Source organism: Hyperolius riggenbachi, chromosome 1 (genome assembly GCF_040937935.1).
Source record: "Hyperolius riggenbachi isolate aHypRig1 chromosome 1, aHypRig1.pri, whole genome shotgun sequence".
Classification (NCBI taxonomy): Eukaryota; Metazoa; Chordata; class Amphibia; order Anura; family Hyperoliidae; genus Hyperolius; species Hyperolius riggenbachi.
The window spans coordinates 560,245,488-560,251,487 of record NC_090646.1 but is presented as its reverse complement, the minus strand read 5'-3'; positions in this window follow the sequence as shown (position 1 = coordinate 560,251,487).

Below are 6,000 nucleotides of genomic sequence, written 5' to 3'. Positions count from 1 at the left end.
GTGAGCTCTGAAAAACGGTACCATGCTGCTTTGTTCCCCACACATTATGGCCTTTAGGGCTATACAAAGTGTTCCAGACAGAAAACTCGCATTTTTAATTATGACATTAATAATTTGCTTGTCGTCCAACCCTGGACGACCATCTCTCTCTCATTACTCTAACTCTGTCCTTTATCTATTCTTTCCTGTCCCGCTGGCCACAGGCCCCACACCGCGTCACTCCTGTCCCCACAGCTACTACCTACACCATTCAAATGTTCCTTAAAATAAGAACAGTGAACGCCAGGGGACTTAATGTCCCTGAAAAAAGGAGGGCTTTATTGAAGCAATTGCATAAAGACAAAATACACGTTGTGTTCCTACAGGAGACGCACTTCAGAGGGGACTCACACCCCAAACTAACAGATAGAAACTACACCCAGGCTTTTTACAGCAACAACCCAGACTCCAAGTCTAAAGGAGTAGCAATCCTCCTCTCCAAACATATATCTCTCTCGTCCCTGCAGACGCACAGAGATTCTGCGGGTAGACTCCTTTTTATAAAAGGTGAATACTTATCCAGGAAACTCACATTGGGTACATTTTATGCCCCCAATGGTGGGCAACCAGCCTTCTTGGTCAGGGCCCTTGAAACCTTGGACTCATTTGCCGAAGGAAGCCTCATTCTGGGAGGAGACTTAAACGCGGTCCTGGACCCAACGATAGACAACTCGGCAGGTAAGAGCTCCCTGACCAACAAGGCAATCAGATCCTGCAGAACTGCCCTAAGAATTAGACAGCTTATTGATGTTTGGAGAGTACAGAATCCAACCTCCAGAGACTTCACATACTTCTCGCCCTTACACAACACCTATACCCGCATAGATTTTATTTTCATCTCCCAAAATCTCCTCTCTGAGCCAATCACCACTGATATCAACCCCTCCCTCCTATCAGATCATTCCACTGTGACCCTTGAGATAGGACTCCGTCCCAAACAAAGCCTTCCTCGACAATGGCGCCTAAACACCTCCCTGTTACAAAAACCGGAACTCAAATCAAAACTACAAAAGGCCATCTCAGACTACTTTCTAACCAATAACGTTGAAAATATCTCCCCACTAACCCTCTGGGCGGCACATAAATGCGTCATCCGAGGCATTCTCATACAAGAAGCTAGTATACTCAATAAACAGCGTCTGTCAGCCTTAAATAACTCCCTCTCCTTAATTAGCCAGCTTGAACAAAAACATAAATCAACAATGACAACAGAAGATTACTCCAATCTCACGCAGGAAAAAGATAAATTACGCCAACTTCTATACCAAAAAGAAAAGCACATAATCCTGAAATGCAGACGCACGTACTATGAGTATAGCAACAAATGCAGCAAATATCTAGCCCGGGCCCTACGTGAGCAACAGACAAGATCACATGTCCCATGCATACAAGACCATAATGGTTCCAAGAAAACCAGAAATGAATCCATAGCAAGAATTTTCCGAAATTTTTATCACACTCTTTACAACCTCCCTAAGCAACAGACACGCGCCCCCTCAGTAACTAAGGAACAATCTATCACACAATACCTGAGCAAATCAGGACTTCCCTCCCTTTCACCGGAGGCATCGGAGGAACTAGAGCAACCCATCACACCAGATGAAATTAGACTAGCTATCAAAGAGTCTCCGGTAGGAAAAGCCCCCGGCCCAGACGGGTTCCCCTTGGAATACTATAGGGCTTTCAAGGAAGATCTCTGCCCCTTCTTAACCACAGCGCTTAATAGCCTAATCTCAGATGATCCCCCGCATACTCAACTTCCCCAAGATATGCTAGCAGCACAAATCACGGTCATCCCGAAAGCAGGTAGGGACGCCACCTTGTGTTCCAATTATAGACCTATATCTTTACTCAATGTCGATCTCAAACTGTTTGCCAAAATCCTCGCCAACAGGCTCTCCCCCTATATGGGCCAACTCGTGCACCCCGACCAAGCTGGCTTCATCCCCTGCAGAGAGGCTAGGGACAACACCATCAGAGCAGTGGATCTGATTGAATGGGCCCATAAGGCACATGTCCCCACTCTGCTCCTGTCAACTGACGCCGAAAAAGCGTTTGACAGGGTAGATTGGGGCTTTTTAGAGGGCACCCTTAAACATATAAGACTCGGCTCTCACATGCTGAGATGGATTCTGTCTCTATACTCTCGCCCCTCAGCTTGTGTCAGGGTGAACGGAACTGTGTCAGACTCACTGCCAATCACTAACGGCACCAGGCAGAGCTGCCCGTTATCCCCACTCATTTTTGCCCTAACTCTAGAACCGCTCTTACGCACAATACGGGCGAACAAAGATGTTAAGGGTCTACAACTCCCTTCTTCTGAACACAAGGTGGCGGCCTACGCCGATGACCTTCTCTTTTTCATTGCAGAACCTCACATATCTCTCCCTAACCTAATGCGCGAATTAAACACCTACCAGAATCTAGCCAACTATAAAGTTAACTCAGACAAAAGTCAGGCAATGGGAATCTCACTTAATCCAGAGCAGAAAGCTAACATTCAGCATAACTTCCCCTTCAAATGGGTACCCCATTCCATCAGCTACCTGGGAATCCATCTTCCACCTGTAAGCTCCCTAATATATAAATATAACTTTCCTCCTATAGTAGCCAAAATTAAACAGGATCTACAGCAATGGGACCAACCCCATTTTTCATGGCTGGGCCGCATAAACATCTTAAAGATGAATGTGCTCCCCAGGCTGCTATACCTATACCAAGCGCTGCCCATTATGCCCCCTCCAGAACATTTCCGGGATCTGAGAAAATGCTTTTCCCAGTTCATCTGGAAAAGGAAACCTCCTAGAATTCGGCATTCAGCCATGGTACTAACGAAACCCCAAGGAGGATTGGCAGTCCCTGACCTAAAGAAATATCATGCTGCCGCATCTCTTTGCCGACTAATTGACTGGCACCGCCATACTACATACAAAAGATGGGTACAGCTGGAACAAGATCTTTTGGGAAAAGACCTTAACACTTTCCCATGGCAGTCTGCCAAGGTCTCCACCGACTACACCTCGCCATCCTCCACCCTCATCTCTCTCTACCAATACCGCCGCCTACATTTGATCTCACCCTGGCCGACCCCCCTGCTCCCATTACTGAACAATCCCCTCTTTCCACCGGGAAATAAACCCCGAGGATACACCGCCTGGAGATCGGAACCGGTCTTAAGGGCTAAGGAATTAATCTCCAATAATATCTGGACACCTTTATCCAAGATCCAATCATCTAGGGAAAACCCAAACCTAGATGCATGGAGCCTTATGCAATTTCAACACTTTCTGCGCTCTCTAGGCACTAGGGACCAATTATCCCGGGACCTAACTCCCTTTGAATCACTCTGCTTGGGCTCTGGTCAGACTAAAAGGTCTCTCTCACAGATTTATCAACTGCTTATACATGATGACTCCTGGTCCTTAAACCTCAAACTTAAATGGGAACAGGAACTAGAACATGTATTCACAGATAAACAATGGGAAAAAATACTCCTCCTTATTGAAAAAGCCTCTGTCTCAGCAAAGATTCAAGAATCTAATTATAAAATACTGAGCAGATGGTACTATACCCCTGTTAGACTACACAGCATGTACCCGGCAGTTGATCCTACATGTTGGAGATGCAACTCTGACCAGGGCACCTTGTTACACATTCTCTGGAGCTGCCCCGTGATCAACCCCTTTTGGCAAGAAGTACAGAAGATAATTAAAACACTTACAGACGGTGAACCCAACCCTGACCCAGCTTACTACTTGCTACATCACACTACTAAATCTATTAAAAGCTTTAAAAGGTCCCTAGCTAAACATCTAATACAAGCAGCACGTATTCTCATAACACGCCACTGGAAATCCACTAGCCCTCCTACAATCTCTGAATGGCTTAAGGAAATACAAATGATTAACCTAATGGAATCCATGACACATGCCATTCACGGCAGAGAGGAATCACATAATCGCACATGGATCCATTGGCATATATATACTGAATCACCAGAATACAAAGCAGCAATAACCTCCACCCCACAGCCCCCATAGACACGGCCCACACCCCCTAGCGTTCACAAACCACCCATCCTCACCTAAAATACTTTATCACTCGTATAGGGGACGGACCTTTAAGGCGTGGCGGGGGCCACCTGGCCGACGGGATTCTTCTTCCTTTCTTCTACCTCTCTCTTTCTTCTTTTCCTCTCTACTACACTCTACCCTATTCATCTCATCTTTTCCTCCTACCTACTTTACCTTTCCAGACGGCTAATCCAGTCTAACAACAGGACAACATATAGCCTATAGTTACCACTGAATAGACCCTCCAGTGAAAGATCGTGATTCCCCCAGGTATGGACACTCACTGCACACGTATGGTGAGAGACACGGAGAATACACTCCATGGCCAACATTATACCTTCTTAAGGTGAGTCCCTGGTGGATTGATCCCTATGGGCCCCAGGGATTCCTCACTCCCATTCTCAACAAGCAGCAGCTATCGGTTGAGTGGTTCTCCACTCCCCACATTTCTCACTCCTTGAGTGATTCTCCTCCCTGTCTCTCACCAGTCCACACTTTCGCACATTTAAAAATGCAGAATACACACCCAGCGTAGATACCACTGGCTCGGTATCTCCCAATTGCAACACCACTAAACTTCGTTGAGTGTAACCTGCCTGATACTCCATACACGAGTGTTTCAATTATTATTGATATATAACTCATTGTCTGAACATACATAAAGACTGTCCTGTAACCTCTTTGATGATTGATTTCTTCTGTACTGTTAAACTGTTAAAAATTCTGAAAATAAAAAATCTATAAAAAAAAAGACAGAAGAGTTAACTTTAGGCTTGCCTGAGGTAAAATGTTTCCTGAATACTACATGCCTTATCACCATGGTAACAACTCTAGAAGAGTTATTAAAGACAGCAGATAAGTTTAGTGAATTGAGGCCAAAGTCGTCTGGTTCAAGTCCCAAAGTGGGACAAAGTATCAGCCAGGCAGTTTCTGAAAGCTCTGGATCTCCTTTTTCTACTCTACCGGCAAAGTGGACTCAATGGAATCTACAGCCTTTTCAGTTGTAATTTCTGGACTAGTGCCACTAGAGTGAAAGACTCAAATCAGCTAATTTATAGCTCAAATCTCATGTCATAAAGTCCTTAAAGCTAGTGGGAACTCTTAAATAAAAAAAAAGTCACCTAAGGAGAGGGAAGGCTCGGTCCTAATGAGCCTTTCCTCTCCCGATGCCCCTGGTGCTGCGCTGGCTCCTCCGTTCACATCCCCCGCCGAGGGGACTTCAGAAGCCGAGCGCGAGTGCGTCATAAAGGGCGCGTGCGCAGTGTAGAGCGGCCCGCTCCCGAAGCATTTCCGAAGCCTCCCTTCGGCCGGCAGACAGCGGTATTTGACCAAAATGGTTAAATACCGCTACGGGGGAGCCAGGACAACAGCGGGGACCGGAAGAGGATAGAGAATGCTCTATGGCAGGGGTCCCGAACCACCGGGCCGCGGCCCACTGCCGGTCCGTGGGCAGTTGCCAGCTGGGCCGCGGCGGGTCTGGCCTCTCGCCCCCCTCCCCCCGCGGCCGCCGCTCCTGTCACCTTATGAGCTGGCGGCCGCTTCCTGTCACAGATTCCCCGTAGCCGCTCTGAGGAATACAGCATCTCCTATTGCAGCAGCGCTTCCTGCGCAGCTGCTGTAAGGAGGGAAGAAAGCGGGGCAGCGGCTTCCTGTAGCGGCGATCGCCGTTACCATGGAAACCAGCGCTGTCTCGGTTCCTTCCCTCATTACAGCAGCTGCGCAGGAAGCGCTGCTGCAATAGGAGATGCTGCATTCCTCAGAGCGGCTACGGGGAATCTGTGACAGGAAGCGGCCGCCAGCTCATAACAGGTAACAGAAGCGGCGGCCGCGGGGGGAGGGGGGCTACACTGGGGCACTATACTAGCTATCCTGGGGCACATGGGGCACT